Below are 22,968 nucleotides of genomic sequence, written 5' to 3'. Positions count from 1 at the left end.
CCCTTCCCCCGCCCACTAGCTATACTTTCCTCAGTGTGTGCGAGAATGGAGTTACAATATTACATCGTTCCCGGTCAAATATATATACAGTTTTCCTAATGTTTTTAGGATATTGCTGTCATTTACTTTATAAGCATTGAACATTATAAGCATCTATATGTATGACAAATATTTGAGTCACAATATGTTTTGTAGTTTATATTCTGACATGCAACTCCCAAACAATTCATTTGATGACTTTATAAATGCAAGCATAATGCATTAGACTAAACATGATTGTAGGCAGCATAGTTCTCAACGTGTTAAAGTATAGATATGAGTTAACTACATATATGGTTTATATGGTTGAGGTCAGACATCGCCACTGTCAAGATTAAAGGTATCCTTCACAGAAGTGGTAGTTGCATAATCATACAGAAAGGAAGCTGGTGGTAAAATGTGCTTTTTCGATGGTGTAGACTTGATGATGGAAAGACCGATCCTTGGCATACACGACCCCTAGTTTGCGGCTTTGGCAGAAGATGTCAAAGGTAATAAATAAATGAAGACCACAAAGAAGGCTTATTAGTATGGCAGGGTGGGTGGTCTTCCAAGCCAATGATTAAAAACTCTGATTGACATTGTCCCAAGTAACTGGAAGTATCCAGAGTGATGTGTAACCTATTCAAATATCTGCTTCTCTACAGCGGCAAACTAAGACAAACAAGGCACCATAAACATGCACAAACACTTTATTAACCAAAATAAATACTACACATCAGGATATATACATCTCAACAGAAGTCTGAGAGATACTGCATTATTGGCCCTAATGTAGCACGAGTCGCCTAGATCGGGATAATAAACCCAGTACAATTGCATTTCTTCACTTCCCACTACTATAAGACACTCAGAAATGAGAATCTAAACGTGGCTTGGACAAATATATTTATATACGACCCTTGACTAGGTTCTTCTAAACACTGGTGCACACTATCTACTTTCCAACAAGTATCAACAAATGTTTAGAAAAGTTGCAAAAACACTATCCCTAGTAGCCAATATATCAACTAATAGCATGTCTTTCCACCTGAACATCAGGTGCCCCAATACAGTTGAATAAGTCACACGGTGTAGCTAAATATTGCCCTTCATGTGGTATAACCAGCAATTTCATGACATTCAAAAACACATCCATGATGATGCAATGGTAGACCAAAGCCAGCTAAGAGGGAGGAAATGGGGAGGATTTCAAAATAATCAGGTGCAGCAGAAAACCTAATCGGATAATAATTTGACTCATGGTTAGTGCAAATTAGCTGTTAATGATATGACAGCACCCTTTGCTTAAAAGATTGTGTTGGACTCTTTCTATCACTAATACTGTTAAGCTATCACAGCAATTAATCCATTCCTATTAAGAATAATCTTAATAAGTGTGCAAGCAAGGAAAACAAAATACAGGATGCCACAAATGCAGCCAACGCTATTATGTGAGGCAAAGCTTGTACCAAGACAAATGAGCCAACAAAGTTCATATAGACCATTGAGGAGACAGTGAATCCCCCATCCTACAGGAACAGAATTAAGAATGAAAGAGCAGAATGCCAACCCAGAAGAGACATAAGTTTCTGTGGGGTTAATAGTCAAGACATATCTCTGATTTAAGATTTGGGAAAAAAACAAATTTGTCACTAGCTAGATGCGCTGCGTTGCAACTTGTTAAATTTAGAATATTGTTTCATTGTTAGCGAGCGAAGGTTGATTTATTCAAGATTACAGTTTAAGATTACTGTGGGCTTGGTAAACTGAATCTGTTGCATTTTAAGATTTCTTTCCAAGCACAGAGCAAGTAAGCTTCTGGTCCTTTTCCCCCTTCACTTCTCACAGCATCACACTTACTTGCGGCACCCATTCACTCGAGTCATGGGACAACCTTCTACTGCCAATCTGAACCTTTTTAATATTTCTTCTTAGGGAATCCATGCAAAGAGCAGCATATTACGGGCACCTTCCGACAGCACTTCCTCTATTTCTATCTGTTATGGCCTGAAAGGGGCTTTAGACCAAAAGTCTTCCCTCTCAACAACAAACTTTATCAAACTGATAAAATATAAAATAATTATCACTTTGTCACCTGAGTGTTGGTGTTCTCCAAGGAAAAACGGCTTGGGACACACAGCTTCATCTGGTCCTTAACTTAAAGTGCACACTGCACTAAAATAATGTATATCCCACTATACATTGCAAATGCACGTACAAACCTGCTTTACACTCCAGTCCTACTTCCTCACGCTGATAGGCCTCCCTTTCTTCCTCCCCAACTAACTAATTCCCCTCTCAGACCACTGCACCTCCTAAAACCAACTATCTACTTCCTATCTGCATGCGTACTGTCTGATTCTCTTCCTCCTCACCACGCCTTTACAACCAAGCTAGATGTGTCCACCAGTTAATTCCTCCTTCATCAGATCCCTCACACGTTACCTCCACCTCCACCCCCAGGGATGAGAACTCGACTTCCAGCAACAGGTCTCAACCATCTTTACTGAAACACGACCTCACATTCTCAAGTTTCTATTCAACACTCCCTCCCCCCACAAGTTTCAATCTACATCATGACCCTGTAATTACACCTAACCTCATTAATCACCAATCACAAACACTCAACACGTCCCTATCATAACTCCCGCTCCTGGACTTTTATGCAGCCTCACTTGCCTCTCCACCCCTCTCAGACATCAGCTCTTCCCTCCTTATCACTACAAATGATACTAACATATTGTCCTCTTTGGGAAAAGAGCCTACTCAACCACCCTCCTTCACCGCTACCTTTTCACAATGTTACTCACTCTAGTTGAGACATCCCTATACAAGCACTATTCACCCCTTACCCGTATGTTAACAACTACTCATAGACTGTAATTGATCACGCTCTCAAACACTCTTAAACAATGCAACAGCAAAATCACTTCCAACATCAATAGTGGACTTATAAGCACTGGAGCCATCTACTAATGTCCACCTACTCCACCAAATCCACACAGACCATCCACAAACTGGATTCGGAAGAGTAAATAAGGGCAGATATTCAATTAATTAATCGCGATAATGAACATTGAAGACAAGCAACTGTGAATCATTACTATAAAGATGCAATCCAACTCTTAGCTTGCCCTGTATGTTCCTACTTATAAATAGACTACCACAAACCAATGGTGCCTTCACAGATACCCTCATGGAAGTCATATCACATACATCCTCCAAATATGCTAGCATGTGTAGTCTCAGTGACATAAATAGCTGGTTCAACAGATCAGCAATGCCTCAACCAAAAAGCAATATAACAAGTCTAGACACTCACAACCTCTAGCAACTTGCCTCAAGACCTACACATAAAGCAGGACATATGTTAGCCATTGTTTTTAAACAACTAGAAACAGTCACAATCATGAGGATTAATCCAATCCCGTGGAGCAACCAGCACCTCATTTCTTTTAGATGGAAAAGAATGAGTCAGTACTAAGGCACTTTTTTTGGCCCAATTCATGAAGACTGTATTATAACTTAATCTTGGGGTATTATAAATAAAGATTTTTGTTGATGTTTGTTTGGTGAAGATGGGCAACGAACTGAATATGAAAATGATGCTTAGTGGGTTAGCAGTAACTGTATAAATCAATGTGTAAACTTTGTTCAAGTAAGCTAGTTTTGTGGCCGCCGGTTATGGGCTACAATCCCTTTAAGATCGCCCTATGGGTTAATGCTTCTGCTCTTGGGAACAGTCCACAACTTGTCACTTATCCAATCCAGGGAAAACACTGATCACATTAATATACCCTCTACAGTAAAGTCTTTGTATCACCTGCAGCAAACAAGTTAAATCGAATCTCTTCCATGCAATCACCTGGCATAGAATAAGTACCATTGTGTTTGGCAATTAAAACATCTTTTATTTACAATGGTGTGCGTGCTATATAGATGTACAATATTAATTTGTTTTTTTAAATTAAAATGTCCTACTTAATTAATCTATTGGTCACTAGATTTTCAAACCCTAAAACTGAGGCAGAGAGACAGTATACAAGAAAAATACTAAAACTGGACTACCAAGCCAACAAGTAAGCAGGAACTATATTCGCAAACATCCTGACATATAAAGACAACCTTAATTACTAGAAAGGTTAGCCTCTCATTGGTAGCTCTTGTGCTGTTTCAGCAACTTTTGGATTGCTAGAGAACAGAACATGTATTTAAGAGAACTGTACAACTGAACAGTGCTCAGAATTAACAGGAAGACATAGATAAAGTGCCTTGAGGCTTTTGATGAACACTGACCATTTCTTCATTCCAGATCATTCTCAGAGCCATCTTCATCATCAGTAATAATACCAGTTTCAAAGTGGTGGAGGCTGGGATATTGCCACTCAGTTGGAGGTATGCCTGACTCTGCAAAACGTCCTTCAAACCCACCACATATCAGGACTCAGCATGGAATGCACCGACAGATAGTCTTGATGGGGCAGAGTATGGTGGTGATGTGGCAGTGGGGCCCTACAGCTAGCAATGCGCCTTATATCCAACTCTTTGGGGCTCAGGAAGTCTCCGGGGAATCCCTTACTGGTCTACCTCATCTGCACACTAGGACTGGGGAATCCCCAGCATTTTCTGAGTCCTGGTAGTAGTAGACAGTCCCCTCACTATTGCACATCGAGGCACACTGGAAATTCCAAGGATTAAATACTGCATCTTTCCAACAACATATGTAACGTAGTTCCAGCTAAGGATTTGGAATCTCACAAATTCAACTCAACAGCACATAGCCAAGCTCCCTGTGTAACACCTGGTAGCACTTGGGCATGGAACCTCCACGTGCATTGAAGGTAAAATCGGGAGGGCATCTGGGTATGTTTTGGGTCAGAGTACTTAACCTGAAGAAAGAAAGAGGTTGGAGTGGCGGCAATCAATTGATAATGCAAATGCCTTCTGTCCGCCTGCTTACTGCAGAAGGACAATAGCTGAAACTCAAACTGAGCTCCGAATGTAAGCACAGCTACATATGGCTTTGTTCCTGGACTTTCTAGATCTTTAGCACCATATGTGAAGTTCCAGGGTGAGTCTTAAGTGATGGATAGGTGACAAAGTAGAAAGCAACAAATTCATAAAAGGCTCGCAGGTTCAGTAACGTCATGAAGTTACTAGAACCACAAGGTGTACACTTTTCGGTTTGAGAGTAAAATACATTTGTGGCAGTTATATATTAATATGTAATTTAACAGCATATGTTTCTTTCAGTACAGAACTACTGCAGACGTAGGGCTGGCTTATGAGTTGCATGGTAATGGCAGGGTGGTAAATCGACATGTGGAACCAGATTAACAAGGTATAAAACCACATGCAATTCCCAATTTCATAGGGTTTAAAGCATACACTTACCACCTGCTCTGAGCAGCAGGTGCTAAATGTATGCAGTGATCTCTACCTGGGGTGGGGATGGAGTGAGAGGAATATGGGAAGCAGGGGAGGAAAGGGGCAGGTAAGGGAAAGGAGTTGGCCTAACAGCTAGGGCGGTCGACCTCGAATCTGGGGAACCGGGTTCGGGTCTCGGCAATGACGCTGAACATCCTGTGATTCTGGGCAAATCACTTAATCTCCCCGTGCCTAACAAAAAAAACAAAAATAATGAATGTGTCCTTATGTAACGCAACTGGTGCTATGTAAAACGCTTTGATACCCGATTCGGGTAAAGTTCGCACTATATAAAGCTCTGTAAAATTAAAATTAAAAAAGGCATGCATGCTCCTGCTTACCACGAAATACAGGGGGCGAGTCTTGGCTGCAGCCAAATCCTCATGCACTTTTTCTGGTCATAATTACCAGCCATATAATTGGGTCTGGAACTCCAACACCCACACAAAACAGGTGTGAAAACAACGGTCCACTCATGATCATGGGGGTGGGGATGGGGAGAGAGGGTGTATGTTGATTAGTTCACATGATACGTGCAAGAGAGGACGCAATATGAATGTTGTACTGTATGTTTGTCACCAAATAAGAAAACAAATTGAATACAATTATAGTCTTTGTTCTATATGCCATTTTTTGTCTTCTTAATACAGGCATCAATCAATGAGTGCCTCATAGGAAACCCAAGCAAGAAGGCCTGGCGTGAATGTTCAATGTTACAAGCTGTCTTTGTTACACTGACTTTGACAGAATAGGAATTATAGGCACATCACAGGGCATCTACATAAGTGATCCTGATGAAAGCCCCATACCCATAGTGGCCTACTCATAGAGGGCTGAAACATATTGACTGACTAAGGAATGTGCAATAAATCACTACACTTTATTTGTGAGACAACAAAGTAGGGTGTAATTGATCGTAACGCTTTATTTTGACACCTGAGAGCTGCTTATTTTTAGCCATACTAGAGGCTCCCAAATAAAGGAATACCTTGGTAACATTTAGGTATTTTTAATTTATCATTACAGTAGACCCCATCTAGAGTTTTATATCAAAGTGCTCCTTGAAATATTGGTTGAGCCCACCCATGTTTATAGGGACCAGGATGAGATACGATGATGGAGCATGACATCAGTAAGGAGTGTGAAGGTCAACAAAAATAACACAGGGTCGCATAGATCAGGACAAAACTGGTCAGTGATTTAACAATCTGATTGTAGGATACCTTGAAGGTGATAGTTACAGGACGGGAGGAAGTTTCCTATATCCTCTAAACATCTTTCACCCCTTCGCAGTATAATTAAAAATCTGGGAGTATTTTTTGTGACATATTTTTCAATCCTGCCAGTTTTTAATGGGTGATTCAAATTGTACTGTAAAGGTGCGCCAAAATGTGTAGCATAGCTAATCCGAGCACTCTCAATTTTGGGACTTACAGCCTAGCTCTCCCCATTATAAATTTGGTCTCTAAAGTCCCAGTATCTTAGTGTGTTCTGGGCACACTGATAAATCTGAATTGAAGTGAACCTAACTTTAATTATTAGGTTTCTTTTTTAACACAAATGTAATTCTTCTTGGAAGTGGATGAAAGAAAAGATTCAGTTGGCTTTAAAAATTAGTTTGGGGGTGCGAGCTCTGGTGATGGAGGTAGTGTGGGCATATCACACCACTGTAAATGGTATGACAGAAAAATGCCTTTTTGTTTGATGAGAAGTAGGGAGGCTGGTCCCAGATAGGTTTTTGAGTGAGTGAAAAGTTTGGTTGTTGGTAGAGTTAGGGAAGTTAACAGGGTGGGGAGGATGTGGGCGTGAGAGGGAAAAACAACACGATGAGTGGGTAAGAAAGGGATACTGAGTGAAAGTGAAGGGTAATAACGTTTTTTGGGTATGCTTAGATGTATAAGGCTCCTTATAAAGGTGGAGAAGTGTTGATGCAATTATGTTGTGACATGATGACTGATTAAAATTGTAGAGGTTGGGCTGATGTGGATAGAGAAGTGCTAAGAAGCAGACGCAGTGGTGAAAGATTGATGGAGAAAGGTGGGAAGTAGGAAGTTGACCAATGAAGGCATGCTAGTAGATGGCAAATGTGGGAGACCTTCTTCGTGGCATATCTGCAGATCAGTGGTTGGAGCCCCAACACAAACTTCCATTCCCCCAAGTTTGAGAAAATAAGTACCATTAAGTTGGACAGCAGTAGATCCTATTAAGGATGCTTTATAGAAAGACAAACTAATAATATTACTATTATTAGTGTACTGGAAATGCTTACTTTAGAAACATTTCTCTTTCTCCCCATACTATCCATTGTACAATGATATGCTTAGATCTGAACCTGATTTGAGGAGTAGTCTCTTAGAGAATCTAGGCTTAAAGTCAGGAGGAGGCCAGAAGAACACTTTAAATTTCTTATAACAAAATGTCACAAAAAGTAGGTACGGACATGCCTGTGATTATAGTGATGAAAACTAAATAGGGACAGATGGCCGGGAGTAATTAGAATGATGGAAAGGAGGGGGCCTGTGCTAGATTTGGGTGCGGTTCCATGTTCAGTTTCAGGCTCTTTTATTAACAGAGCAATGCATAATTACACATTTGTAACCTATAATGTCATCTCCATGTGCACACATGGACGCACCAGTATTTATCCTTCAACTAGAACATGTCAAGCAAAGGTGTCCTATAATCAGGCCCTCAACACTAATGGATGTTTTAGTCGGCAAGATCACATCAACCATCTCCTGCACAACTATTAGTTCAGATCACACCACAGCACATACACAGTTACCTTACAAATTATAGATGATGCAATCCTGTCCTCAGATATGGATAAATAATGCTGCCTGTCACCCCTGTCCACCTCATCCACGCCGTAAAGTCTTGAATGGGGTTAACTAGAAACACCCTTCACTAGTTCTTCTCATACACCTGTCCAACTGACACCAGTTCATATGGGCACCTCCAGGTACCAGGGTATTCCAATCACATGTGGAGTTCCCCCGGGTTCCATCTTGTCCCCAGTCATGTTCAATTTCTAAATGTAACACCATAGGGCTCTACTCACAGATAACAATATCAAAATTCACCAATATACTGACAACACATGCTCATCTCCTTGCTTCAGACATTCCACACTGCCTGCACTTCATCCAGGCCAGGATGACTTGCCTTTTTTCTGTGGTGTTACCATAACCTTATCACCAACATATATTTTATTTTACCTGCATTTTTTTTTGTTTCTTTTAGAAGGCGCTTAAGCCGACTTATAGTTGCTCTTTCCTAAGGTGTTCACTTGAGACATATTTAGTACCTTACATGTGACCAGCTGATAGACTGGTTTTTAAATGTGGCAAATATAAAGTACCTCTTGTTAGGTCTGGTTTGACTGCGTAGCTTTCTACACCTATTGTTAACAAGGATTTACTATTTACATGGAGTGGGCATTGACTTCTTCCCACAAGTGTATTACCCTCTCATCTCATTCTATTGGCGTTTTGATGTATCCTTCCACCTTCTGTGAAGTACTTGTATTGCAATGGGCCATTTTACACTCAAAAGTACATTGAATCATCACAAATTATTTTTGCTATCTCATTGATGCACTGCATACAGAAAACAATTGTTTGTGTTTTGTATTTTTTCAATGTAGTAGTCAGACTGTTTTGGTAAGAACTCAAAATGCAAGCCAGACCCACAGGTTTTGCCAATGCTTAAATAAAAGGAATTAGGCAGTTGAACCCTTATAAATAAGTAGATTATTCTCTCCAGGTCGAGCTCCATGCCTTATTGGTTAAAATGCCCCAAAACATGACTCATTTGAACCAAAGATGCCCCAGAGATTAAATGTCATAAACATTGCCTTGTTAAAACAGAAACGGCCAAGGCACTGAGGGAGAACAGAAGGTCCAAAGAATTTGCATTACTATTTCTCTTGTTTCAAAAAGCATTAAAATCTAACTTTGAGGATAAATTGGTGCTCAACACGCTACATTTTAGATTAAATGTATATAACATGTGTAACGCTGAGTTCTTTTCTACTTGTTTAACACCTTGTAGCAAACAACAGAGACCATGAAGTACCGGATTACCAGATTTTTCAAGCTTACTTCCTTTACATCTTCTCATGAAGCGTTTGCCACTGGCAACATCATTTCGCAGGGAGCTTTTCAATGCAAGCTGTCACAGATGGGGACCCTGAGCTTCTGACAGAAAACATTCTGCCTTTTATACTAATCCCTGATAAAGTGGATTTGAGTTGAGATAGTGAAGAAGGACTAAGTGACTTTCTGAACCATGCCTAGGTTTACAGCCACCTCCAGCAAAGGATGGGTTCTAATTATAACTGAGCTTTGCCTAAGACAGAGGAACCGTTTCCGGTGGCTGGCACGATGGTATAATTAAAAAACGCGTATTGCCCGCCCTGTAGCCTCCTATTCTGGAGGAGTTAATTTTGTAAACTTAAACGTAATTATTTGTTTCACTAAATTATCTTCCTTCATTTTTTATGTAATTGAGTTACAAGTACTAATATGCCGTTGATGAATGAGAAAGTAGTTTACAAGTTTACCGTTTAGAGTTTCTTAAGAAATATTATTTCATTTTTAACATATGGTACATGACGAATCGTATGCTGAAAAACTGTATTTTATGCAAGGCCAATAAAAGCATTTGGAAAATCAGGAGAAGTCGGTATTTTTCCTATGAAATATAGATTTAAAAATATGATACATACATTTAAAGTATTTTAGAGCTTTGCAAGCTATTCCTAAGTGGTAATTGAAGCAAACAGAGACAGGCTTGTTATATTACAAAAAGAAAAACACAGAAGATTCTACATAAAGTTCTATTCGTCTACAAGCGCCTGGACCTTACAGAGTCTGAAAACATGAAGAAAATGGCAGGTATTTTGACTCTGCAATATGGAAATCCAAAATTATAAGTACATCTGTTTGAGAAACAAGGATAGGGTGCCTGCCACAGGAGACTAACGCTAACTAGCAACTAGTGAGTACTACAGCAAGGGTGTAGAAGCTATCACATGACTTAGAAACTCTTTAACTACCAACCATGCACAAAAGTGCAACCACCTGGGAACTGACATTCATTAAGCCCTAAGTCAGTAGGGTTTCTGGACCTCCAGAAGACATCGCATCACTCCTTACTACTCTTCCAACAAATAAGAAACTCCGATGGGGACTTGCACTAATACAAAATCCGGGAGCAGTATACAGCATGTGCCAAAGGGACATAAATGTGTTTTCAATAGCTTTTTGTACCCTCGGGAACTTTGGTATTAGAGCAGGGCCTTGAATGACTGTGTCTGTAATGAGACTTGTGCTGGTGCAAAATCCGTACTGGGGCAATTCGAAGGGGATGTTCCTGCATATGCATGGGGGATTACCAGTGACCTCATACCATGTTACTGACAAAGGTGCAAAAGCAAATTGGGTGCACTGATGTGCACTGTTTGCATGACAAATTTGAAGTAGTGTACTATCACTATGCCCCTAGAAGGTAACACCTGTGCGGCGGACCCTGGGGTCCCAGGGACCTTTCACAAAACCATCTACAGTTTCGTACTCCATATCCTCTTCAAAAAGTGGTTGGGTCCAATTTCAGTGGAAGACAGAGAAAGAGTTTCAGACCACTACTTTGTGAGGAGTCTATGACAATACAGCAATACAGCCTCAAGTGAACAGCATCATTCAAACACAGACACTGAATTTCTACATCCAGAGACAAAATTTGCAACTACAATTGGGACATGCACCAGTACAGCAAAATATATTTTTTTGTTTAAAAAATGGGGAACCCACAAAAGGGACTATGCATGACAACTTCATTCTATAAACTTCAAATAGAAGTTGAAAGCAGTGAAGACATTTATTAGTGCAAAATCGCCACCGAATAATCAGGCATAGTGCCCCCCATGACGCATTTCGTTCGCTTCGTGCAAGCTTGATCCCATGACGTGTCTCGTGACGTAAAGGCACTTTACATGAGTGAGGCAGTAAACATCCTCAACTGCCTGTCAACACAAGTGAACACCATAAACAATAATAATAGAAAACAGACTAGATATCGGCAACATTTCTAATGGTTAAAAGGTAGTTAAGAGACTGCTAAAATTAATCAAAAATACCTCATTGCAGTGCCCCTGTTTTTAAGAATTGAAATAAATCCAATAATCATGGAGATATGAGTATAAATACGTAAATAAAGTGGCAATGCATTTGGATCATATAATTATAAACCCCCATTCTAAAATTAATACAAGTGCATGGATATTCAATAAATGAACTATTATATTGAAGCAAACAGTAGTAAGCAGTAATGAAATCACATACTGCATTGAATACAAATGTAAATAATATTATTTGTAAGGTGCTAGTGCACCTAGCTGATTGCTCATCGATAAATGAATACCATACTAATGCAAACTTTAAAATGTAAGATGGAATATTAATATTAGAGCGCATGATCTCAAACTCCACAGTTAACATTAAAACCACTCAGCATATAATGGAATTGTTGTAATTCATAACCACCTATAAAAGCATATCATAAAAAGATAGATATAACATCAAATCTTTTATATTATATTGGAACAGAAGAGTGCCGAATTATAGAAATGGTACAAATTGAGAATATGTGCAAATGTGCAAAGGTGTGCAAAAAAGCTAATGTGCATAAATTATAAAGTTAAATAGCAGCAGCTGATTCCCTAAAAGAACTACTTTATGTATAAAAGTCAACATCACACAATTCGAAAAGATGAAAAATCTTCGAATTGTCTTTTATACATGGTCAAATGTGGAAATGAACAGAAAAAGATTAATGGATGGCAAAAAAGAAAGACTGAAATTTAGAGGCACATTTAAATTACATTTATGTTGCCATATGTATGAGCTACAGAAAACCGAAGACAAAACCCCTTGTATATACATACTTATAAAAATTTATAAAATTTATAAAAATCCATGGAATGCATAAAAAATCACACAAATCTACAAAAAGTTATGCATATCCTCGTTGGTGTTAAGTCCATTTGGCATCTTTGTATCAAGGGCTAAAATGAAGTGTGTTTCTAGTTGCCTTAATTTTTTCTCTCTGTTCCCTCCCCGGCCGGGGTTGGGGACCGCACCAAGCACAGAATAAGTAAGGTCTTTCAACTGATTATGGTGAACTAGCTTGAAGTGCCGGGCAACCGGATAACTAGCATCCGAATTAACAATAGCCCTGATATGTTGAAGGACACACTTATGTACAGGAAGTTTACTACTTCCTATATATGGTAAGCCGCAAGTGCATCTAAGAATGTAAACAGCAAATTCTGTACGGCAAGACAGGTAATCCATAATCTCAACTTTTTTATCGCTGAAAGCCGTCACATAATGAGTCATGTTACAAGCAAAAGTGCATGCGCGGCATGAAGTACATTTGTGGAAACCTTTACTGGCCAACCATGATCGTTTGGGGAGAATTTCAGGATATATATATAATGAGCTTGAGTAAATGTAACTGGTGCTCATGTAAAGTGCTCCAATTGAGAGTCCACCCATGACGTTGCTTGTGTAGACAATATATGTGGCACTCAAGAAACGTAATCGACTCTGGGCGGGTATACTCAATTCCTAGAGCTAACTAACAATTTAGAAGAGAACTGATTTTAGCTGTTTACAGACTAAAGGAGCGAGGAACAAGGAAGAGATGGAGTCTACCCAAGTGGAAGACAGCTCATCCAAAGACAGCTTGAAGAATGAATTTCCCAAAAGTTCCAGGTCTACTGACCACAGAGAACGTAAGGAAAAATAAGTACAGACTTTTCTTAGAAAAGGAACATGAGAGGTGGAGGATAGACGCAAGAAAACATTAAAGGTCAGACAATTATTTCAGATTCATTCTTTGATGAGCAATTAATGAAGCCATCTCGAAGACCACAATCATGCCATTTCAAATGAACTGTGAGGTGGAATGTAATCTCAGGCAAAACTTGCGTAATTTCTTTGGTGAAAATTACGCTAAACGCTCAATAAAAAAATGAAAATTACAATAAATTTTTTTTTTTTTAATTTTCTTTATTGATTTTTATATCATCAAAAAGCCAGGACACAAACATTATATTAAGTATGAGCCAATTAATTATATCATCAGATAGATCAAAACATAACCAATACAGAAACATAAAGTTCTATTCATAGCCAATTAAGAAGTGGGGACCATAATTTTAGCCCAAGTGCCCTTCTATTCTTGCCCTTTGTTTTGTAAACAGCAGTTTCCAAATGATAAACAGACAATAATTTAGCTCGCCAGTAACTAAAGACGGGTGGTTCAACATCCAGCCAGTGCGTAGTAATACAGCAGCGAAAGATTGACATGCATATAAATAAAAATCTATCCTCCAAATCCGTTCTTAGACAAGTGCTACTAGTTTGTACACCCAAAATAACAAGTTCTGCTGATATTTGTGTTTGGACACCTAAATAATTTGACAAGAAATTCTCTATGTCTCTAATAAATTGACTTAACTTTGGACACAAAAAAAACATATGTATCGTGCCTGCAGCGTTTACATCACAGCGGTTACACTTGTTCACTTTACCTGGTGCCCATCTCGCTAGTTTGGCAGGTGTATAGTATAAATCATACATGGACATAAAATGTTGACTCATTAATGGTCCATTATATAACGTTTTGAAAGAAATTTCTATAACTCTATGCATGTCAAGTCCTTGCACGTTAAACTTCTTTATCCATTTGTCTTCCAGCATCGGTATGTCATCTTGATAATTAGCCATCAACAATTGATAAATATGGCCGATTCTCGGTCGTTTCCGAAGTGCTTCAATAATTTTAACCTTCTGAAACACATTTTGATTTTCAGAACAATTTCTATCTAAAAAACTCCGAACCTGTAAAAACTTAAAGAATTCTAACCGAGAAAGACCATATTTTTGTTGTAAAAACAAAAAAGACACTATATGTTGACCCTCCATTAGATCGCCCAGTTGACTTATACCAGCCCGATACCATCTATGCATAATAGGGTCTTTAAAGATATCTGGTAACAAAGGGCAATTAATTAAAGGTGTATAATAGTTTAAATTAGCGGTAAGTCCAATTTTTTTTTTAATTTTCTTCCAGATCTCAAAAACGGTTATAACAATTTTAAATTTGGTTTTTTTATAATAGCTCGGTTCAATAATGCGAACTAAACATTGACGTGCTTCCTGTCCTAGTAACATCTCATAAATTGAAGGTCTTATTGCCTCATCTAAATAAATTTCATTAAACAATAAAACACCCATATTCTGTAAAAAAATAGACCAATAATATAATTGAAAATTAGGAATTGCCCAACCCCCTCTATCTCTAGGTAAAGTACATTTTTTTAGAGCTCTTCTAGATCTATGATAGCTCCAGAGAAACCTGGAACACATTCTTTTAATCCGATTAAATATAGACATAGAGAATAAGAGAGGGATAGTTCTAAATAAGTACAAAAACTTTGGAAAAATAAGCATTTTCAAAACGTTACTGCGGCCATATAGTGATAGATGAAGATTATCCAATTTCTCTAAGGTTTTGTTAGCAGAGGCAATTACAGTATCAGTGTTTATTTGAACAATTTTGTCGATATCAGCAGTTATTTTTATTCCAAGATATATAGATTCCGCCTCAAAATGCATATCTTGTGGGCGCCCAGACTCTGAGTGAAGCAATTGGGTCTTAGCAACATTAAGCTTATATGCAGAGTACCTACCAAAATCCTCCGAAGCTTGTATTAACTTGGGGAGGGCAGACTTAATATCTGAGGTAACAATAGCTATATCGTCTGCATATGCAAAAACCTTATAAGCTATATCATGTATACAGACTGGTTTTATTCCAGCATTATCATCCAAACTACTTAAAAATGGCTCGATATACAAGGCAAATAGCAGAGGCGAGGTAGGACAGCCCTGCCTTGTCCCCCTAGTAATTATAATATTGCCAGAAAGTTGACCTGCTATACGAAGCGCTGCTTTTGGATTTTTATATAAAGCCTGAATAGCCTTAATAAATTCCACCGGAAAGCCCTTCCAAACTAAAGTTGACCACAAAAATTTCCAACATACCCGGTCAAACGCTTTTTCAGCATCCAATAAAGCCACTGCAACAGAAGAGCTCGTAGCCTGTGCCCAATCTAATAAAGAAATGATCCTCTTAATATGATCTGTCGTATCACGCCGTGAAATAAATCCATGTTGTCTCTTAGATACCAGCAGAGGCATAAGATTATTTAATCTGTTTGCAATAATTTTGGATTAATTTTACTATCCACGTTAAGGAGGGATATAGGTCTATAAGATCCCATATCCGTATCTAGCTTCCCTTTCTTCAAAAAGATTACTATAGTGGCCATTGACCAAGAAGCCGGGGAATTACCCAAGAAAGCTTGTTGACACACTTGCAATAATTCATTTTTTAACATATTCCTAAAGGTACGATAAAACTCCAAAGGGATCTGATCCGGACCCATTGCTTTGCCCAGAGCTAATGCTAGCATAGCTCTTTAAACTTCCTCCCACGTTATTGGGGCCCTTAAACATATTGCCTGTACTTCGGTAAGTCCTGTGGTTGGAACTCCCGACAAATAATCCCTCCCATCATGATCTAAAGTCTCAGTAGACGGGGCTTTGTAAAGAGATTGATAGAAATTTTGAAAAGCCCCCAAAACCCCTTCTCTCGTTTCTTGCAAAACCCCATTAACGTCTCTAATTTTTGTTATATCGTTATATGCAGCTTTTTGCCTTATTCTTTTAGCCAGAACTTTTCCAGTTTTTTCACCAAATTCGTAAGCCAACTCCTTATATTGTTTATATTTTAAGGCTATTCTATCCGCCAGATTAGAATACACTCTAGCCCTATTCACAGCAAGTTCTCTTTGAGCGCATTCTGGATCCTTACCCAACCTAATTACCTCAGCCAGTTTCTGTTCAGCTAACATAACCATCCTAAAATCTTCTTTATATTTACTTAGCAGTTGTTTACGTCGTGATAGGGAGAAGCTAAGAGTTTCCCCTCGGACTACTGCTTTAAAAGCATCCCATATATTTTGTATGGATGCTGTACCTTTATTAAGCAAAAAAAACTCCTGTAACACTTTGAGCATAAATTGGCGATATTCCTTATCTCCGAGCAAGCTTTGTTCAAAAGACCATAAATGTTGTCTAATCTCTATTTGTGCATCAATTATAAATTCCAAAACTAAAGGATTATGATCAGATATGAGTTTAGGTAAAATCTCTAACTCAATTTTACCTCGATATTGTAGAGAGACAAAAAAATAATCTAATTTAACGAATTTTTTGTGTGGAGCAGAGTAGAAAGTATATCCTAAATCATTCACATAGGTTGCATTCCAAGTATCAAACAGACCATGATCTATGATTAAATCCCTTAGCGCTGTAAATAAACGAGGCTTCCTACCCTTATATAATGAAGTTGTCCTAATATTTAAATTGGCATCGAGATGGATATTCAAGTCTCCACATAAAACTAAAGGCTGTGGCCATTGAGCTAGCTCGAGATTAAGAAAGTGTATAAATTCCGTATCATCCAGATTAGGTCCATAAAGATTACATACTGTAAATCTGCAATGTCCAATCTGACATAAACTGATCACCCAGCGCCCCCATTTATCATCTGCCGATTTGACGCATACCCCTAAACCTCGTCTCATGAGGGTAGCAACTCCCCTCTTCACTCCTGTTTGTTTAGAACATGCGATCAATTCTAATCCAAGTTTCCTCAAACAGCCCCTTTTAGCCCACGGAATGTGAGTTTCTTGTAAACAGAGTAAATCAGCATTTATAATCTGAATGAATTTAGTAAAAACCTCTCTTTTTTTCACATCGTTTAGCCCGCAAATGTTAAGTGTACAAATTTTTATTTTCTTAGCCATGAGACCAATTTGAGAAACCGAGTTTGATTATTACAGACCAACATCTTATCAAAATACCTAACTAAAGTAATTAAAATGATATATTGTTTATAGGTTTTTTTACCTTTAACATGGAAATTGAAGTTTCCCGACTCAAAAAATTCGTGTGTCCAGGCAGTTGATGATTTTTTCACCCCCCGTGCACCCTTCACCCAACACCCCACCAAAACCACCATATGAGGCATAGGGACAAACAGCCCTAATGAGATGGTCTACCGCTTTCCCTCCCCCAGCTGCAAGGAGAAGCTTAATAAAGACCAAGTCCCTTATGTATATTAGATCCTATATTACAAGGAATGTAGAAATTCAGTGGCCATAACCTCAGAAAAAAAAACCTAGTCTGGCCCTTAAGCGTGACTTTAAGCTTGGCAGGATTTTGCAAAAAGACGACAGCACCTTTCTCTTGAAACCCAGATATTAACTGTCGTAAATGCCAGCGTCTTGACACAGTTTCCTTACAAAAATCAGGTCTGACAAAAAAATAACAATCTTTTGCCAGTCTTTTCTTATCCGGTCTAGCCAGGCCAAACACAGCTTCTCTAGCCAAAAAGTTATTAAATCGAACCAAAATAGCACGAGGTTTCTCTACCTCTCCCAGCCTCACTTTCCTCACATTAAAAGGAATCCTATGAGCCCTCTGAATCTCTATAGACCAGTCCCATGAAGTAAGTTCCGGAAAGGCTTCGACAAATAAATCACACACAAATTTTCGAACATCAGCTCCTTCTTCTTTTTTCTCTGGAATGCCCAAAATGCGAAGATTCTTTCTCCTGGCCTGATTTTCTAATTCTGCCAATTTAAATACTACATCATCCTTGTGATCACATATAGTACTAATTTCAGTTTTCTGCGCCGCTACTATGTCTTCTAGAGCCGAGATTCTTGACTCTGCTTCAGTCATTCTTAAAGCTGTGTCCGAACAAATCTTAATTACTCGTCGCACAGAATTTTGCACTTTCCTACAGGTTGCTTGCATGCGAACATTCTCTGCTTTAATCTCGGCCCTATGATCCAACATAGTATTATAGATTGTTGACAACGTAATCCCATGATCAGATGGTTGTATGGCAGAATCACTTTCTGTGCTAAGAGCAGAAGTTTCTTCCGAAATCAGGCCAGTTTTTGTAGATCCTATAGATATATTGCCACTTACAGGACATTCCTTTCCTTTTTTAACTTTTTTTACTGTGGTGACCGGAGAGACCTTGCTTGAGTCAGCTTCATTCTCCGTGCTATTTTCTGCATCATTCTCAGACCATTCCTTACTACTTTCATCCGATGAAAAATCAGACAGGGAATAGAAATTCTCAGTGATTTCTTGAGAACCAACATTCACCTGTAGGAGCTCTTCCTTATTCGACGTTGCTGCAACTGTTTCAGCTGTTAGACCAACAAGATCATCAGTTGAATCTTTAGAAAAAGGGGTATTAGATACTTCAACTCCCAGAACCCCCCTGCCAGGTTTAGAGAATGCCAGGGTTTCATCTGCTGACTGTTCCACCGTTAAAGCTGTTTTTTCCGAGATAAGTGGAGGTAAAGCGGCAGATTCTACCAAAGATGAAATATTACCGGACACAATGTTGCCAATATCGGGAAGAGTCAAGCAAGTCTCACCTGCCTGCTCAGTCTGCAACAAAGTATCCCCTTTAGCCGTCTGTTTACCAAACAACTCCGGCAAAGTCATTCCTCCATGCTTTCCCACACGGGCTTTCTCTTTTCCTGCACCTCGATCCCCTTTCCTCTGAGGCGGGTTGCTCGGATGCTGAGCGCCCGCCGCGCCGTCTGCTGACTCCCCCGGCAGAGAGTTCTCCGTAACAGCTGCCTGAGTCTTCGCACTGCGCGTCGTCGATTTTGGCGGCATCTCAAACCAAACGCTGCTACCACGTCCACTGGCAAAGCTCCGAAGGACACACCACACGTGAACAGTGGGGAAGCGAGCATAGACTTCTCTCCAGTATCGACCGGTGAGTGCCTTCCAACCGTCATAGATTTTGGCGGCAAAGAAGGGTTTGAGAGCGCCGACAAACATTCAAAAATTAGTAATTAATAAGAAGCTTGTTTAGATGCGGAGTCCCATACAGGCATTCACCAGCCTTTTTTTTTTCCCGTGGTTAATCACCGTTCTGAGGTCTTCTCCAGAAGCGAGGAGAGGGAGCTGGGCTGTAACACAGCCTACACCACGGCGGCCATCTTGCCTTTTCTACAATAAATTTTTGTTGCAATGCAAAATGCTGTTCTGGCAATTCAGGCCGTATGAAGCACACCCGCCGATGGGGGTGAGTGCAGTGCAGCAAGCACTGTCTCAACAGCATCTCATGCATCGAGCGGCAGGTCATTGACCGCTGTACAGAAATTACTGACTGGGAACAAGACCTGCTCGGACTTGAGGTGTCTGTTAAGTGAGTCATTAACATATGATTTAACTCTCAGAGGGTTGAATTAGGGGCAAGAAATCATCTTCAATAATAGGGACAAGTTTTTCCCCATTGCTAAAAATGGCTCAACTGGTACTAGAAGGATTCTTCGAATTTAGCCGCAGGTATCCTTGATCTTAGTCCAGAACAATTACATTTACTCATTTTTCGATGAGTTAGAAATGACAGCAGCAGTCAGAGATTTGTTTTACTTTAGTGGCTGCCTGTACTGGAAAAAATTCCCGTACCACTTCAAGACTTTGGGTTTTGCCATGGACGTGGACTGCAATCTGCTTCTAAAAAAAGAGAAGGCAACAGTCTTCCCTATTTTATAACGTTTTACTGATAAGAGGATGCTCCATGCTTCCAAGCTGCCGACATAGTATGAGCCTTAGACATACAACCTCACCCCGACAGCACCTGCAAGTAAATGCTGCTATGGAGATCAGAGATATATTCTAATAATTCAAGAAAACAGTGAATCAGTGGGATCCTGGAGGCACGTCAACATCTGGCTGAAACCTTCAGAATCTCAAGGACCAAGTTTTACCAGCTGATGCTCAGAAAATATTAAAATCTAATCAAATCATAACAGGGTCTGCCACAAAACCTTTCTGTATGGTACAATATCTCATTAAAAGTATTTTCACACAATTCTTGGATCTATCTCAAGGATTATTCCTCTCATGACATCTCACCCTGTTGAGTCCACTTGGGATTCTTTGGGAAATGGGTGTCAGGTCAGCAGAATGCAGTTCCACCCCCACTCAAACATTACTGAACACTGGTTCCCAGATGGATTTCTCATACTTTAGTGGCTTAAGCGAAGAAAACAATGCTTCACACTGAATGTTCAAAACTCTCTACAAACCCACATCAACAAAATCATGAAAACTGCCTGATATCGGCTTTATCCATTCAGGAACAGTAGTCCCATCTTGACAAATGTTTACATGTAAAATATTTTACTTTTTGTTTTAAATATAGTTTTTATTGGTTATATGAACTGTGTATTTTTTTTTTATTTCATGTATTTATTTTTTATTTAATTTTATTAAAGGTTTTAATTGTTTTGGTCTATATTTAAATGCTTTATTTAAAACTTTTAGGGTGCGAGTAGTAAATGTGACCCCTACAAAGGACAAACATTTTTTCTACTTTTGCTTCCGTTGGTATGGGAAGTAGAAATCTAACAGCTCCAAATTAAATTACTTTCCCTACTTTTGCTTACGTTCCTGAGGGAATAGGAAATCCAACCCTTCCAAAGTCCATTACTTTCACCACATTTGCTTAAGTTAGAGTAAGAATAGTAAATGTGACTGCCTGTACAAGGCTGGGCTTCCCCCCCCCCCCCCCCCGCCCCATTCGGCTCCTTTTCCCCAACTACATCAAGAATACCAGCACTTTGCACGTGCCAGGCATGGGGTCAACCATTAATCATTTTCTTGCATGCGCGGTCAGAGAAATTTCAAAGGAAATACACACATTACAGACCCTGTTGAAGTCGTTGGGAAGAGTGGTGTACTGCAGGATCCAACCTGCTGTTATAGACACATTTCTTTATTTGACTCCACCGTCAAAGTCTTTGGGAGGGTCAAATTTAACAGAATTAGAGATGGGCAGATAAGAATGAATTTGTTGGCCCCTGCTAATATGGGTTCCGTGGGGGCTGGGGCACCTCAAAACAATGCTTGAATTTACATCTTATTATTGGTAAATATACTATAGTAAAGCAGTGTCCAAGGTGCCTGTCCATCATGGACTTTTCTTGCACGTTTGATCATGTCAATCAATCTAAACTTTGGCAATATTTGTTAGGAATAGGGTTGGATGCGTATCTCGACAATTTTGAAGTTGGTCATAGATAAGCCATAGGTAAGCCAAAGGTAAGCCCGTCTGCGCCCGTCCGCGACCGGCCGGGACTAGGGGCTATACCCCCTGCTGGTTCGACTCAAAACTCGTCCACACCCACCCGCTACTCTCGCAATGAATTGCTAGCCTTTCATAATGATATTAAGGGTATAAAAACACATCTATGTACCCAAACGGGGCCAGGATTATCCTATGGACCAATCTCCTGCCTCGCTTGTCGCTGGTCCAGCATGGGTCAAACCCCATCAGGAAACCACACAACCCATGCAAAAAATCACCTGACTCTGAACTGTCTATATTTTAACGCTAGATCCTTACCTAGACACGCCCTGGACATCTGGGATCTACTTATATCTAAGACCCCGGACCTAGTTTTCATTGCCGAAACCTGGCTATCCGAAACCAATGCTCCAGACTTAGCAAACGCCCTCCCCTCTAATTACAAAATCATTACGCAAGACAGACCTGGTAAAAGAGGAGGGGGGGTTGCTGTGATATTCAGGGAACAACTAACATGCTTTGTGGAACCTACAACTGCCCACATCGAACATCAGACCTTACCTTTTAAAGTACTTTACGAGGGCCTTACAATCTTAGCTGGTGCAGTTATATACAACCCCCCTGGACAACAAGCCAGTCTCGGCGCCAAATTATTGAATCAACTTCTGCCACTTTGTCTGAAACACAAAAATTATCTAATTGTTGGCGATTTTAACATTCACTACGAGAAAATGGATGCCCCGGGAGCCTCCCAGCTTGAATATGACATGGGAATTCTCAATCTTAAGCAGTGGGTAGTGGGCCCCACTCATACAGCTGGCCACACACTAGACCTACTATTTACTAATAACGAATCCACCAACGTAAGAGAGGTCCACCCTCTATCCTGGTCGGACCACTCCCTTATTTCCTTCTCATTTGACCTTCCCGGTAAACCTCCGAAATCCAAGGTAGCCCCTCATATCTCCAAACGAGCTTGGAGGCTAATCAACGAATCCAATTTTGAGAAACACTTTCAAGAGGCTATCATTAAATTATCGGAGGACTCCTCTGTCTGTAATGATGTTGCCCTACTAGATGCTGGAATATTGCAAACATTAAATAAACTAGCCCCGATGCGGGAATCCAGAAAAAAATCTATAACAGAGAAATGGTATACCCCTCCATCTAAAAAATCTTAAAAAGGAATGCCAAAAAACTGAACATCTATGGAGACAGTCCAAAGACAGCGAAACAAGACTAACCTATGTC

General features: G+C 39.6%; 1 protein-coding gene across 6 annotated transcripts in view; it reads right to left on the bottom strand.

Annotated features, from left to right (window-relative positions):
- The window catches only part of NUDT14 (nudix hydrolase 14), a 411,355-nt gene that overhangs the window by 167,860 nt on the left and 220,527 nt on the right, over positions 1–22,968 (bottom strand). The window lies entirely within an intron of this gene.

Source organism: Triturus cristatus, chromosome 9 (genome assembly GCF_964204655.1).
Source record: "Triturus cristatus chromosome 9, aTriCri1.1, whole genome shotgun sequence".
In the NCBI taxonomy this organism is placed as follows: Eukaryota; Metazoa; Chordata; class Amphibia; order Caudata; family Salamandridae; genus Triturus; species Triturus cristatus.
The sequence above is the reverse complement of the archived record's forward strand: the minus strand, read 5'-3'. Positions and strand labels throughout refer to the sequence as shown.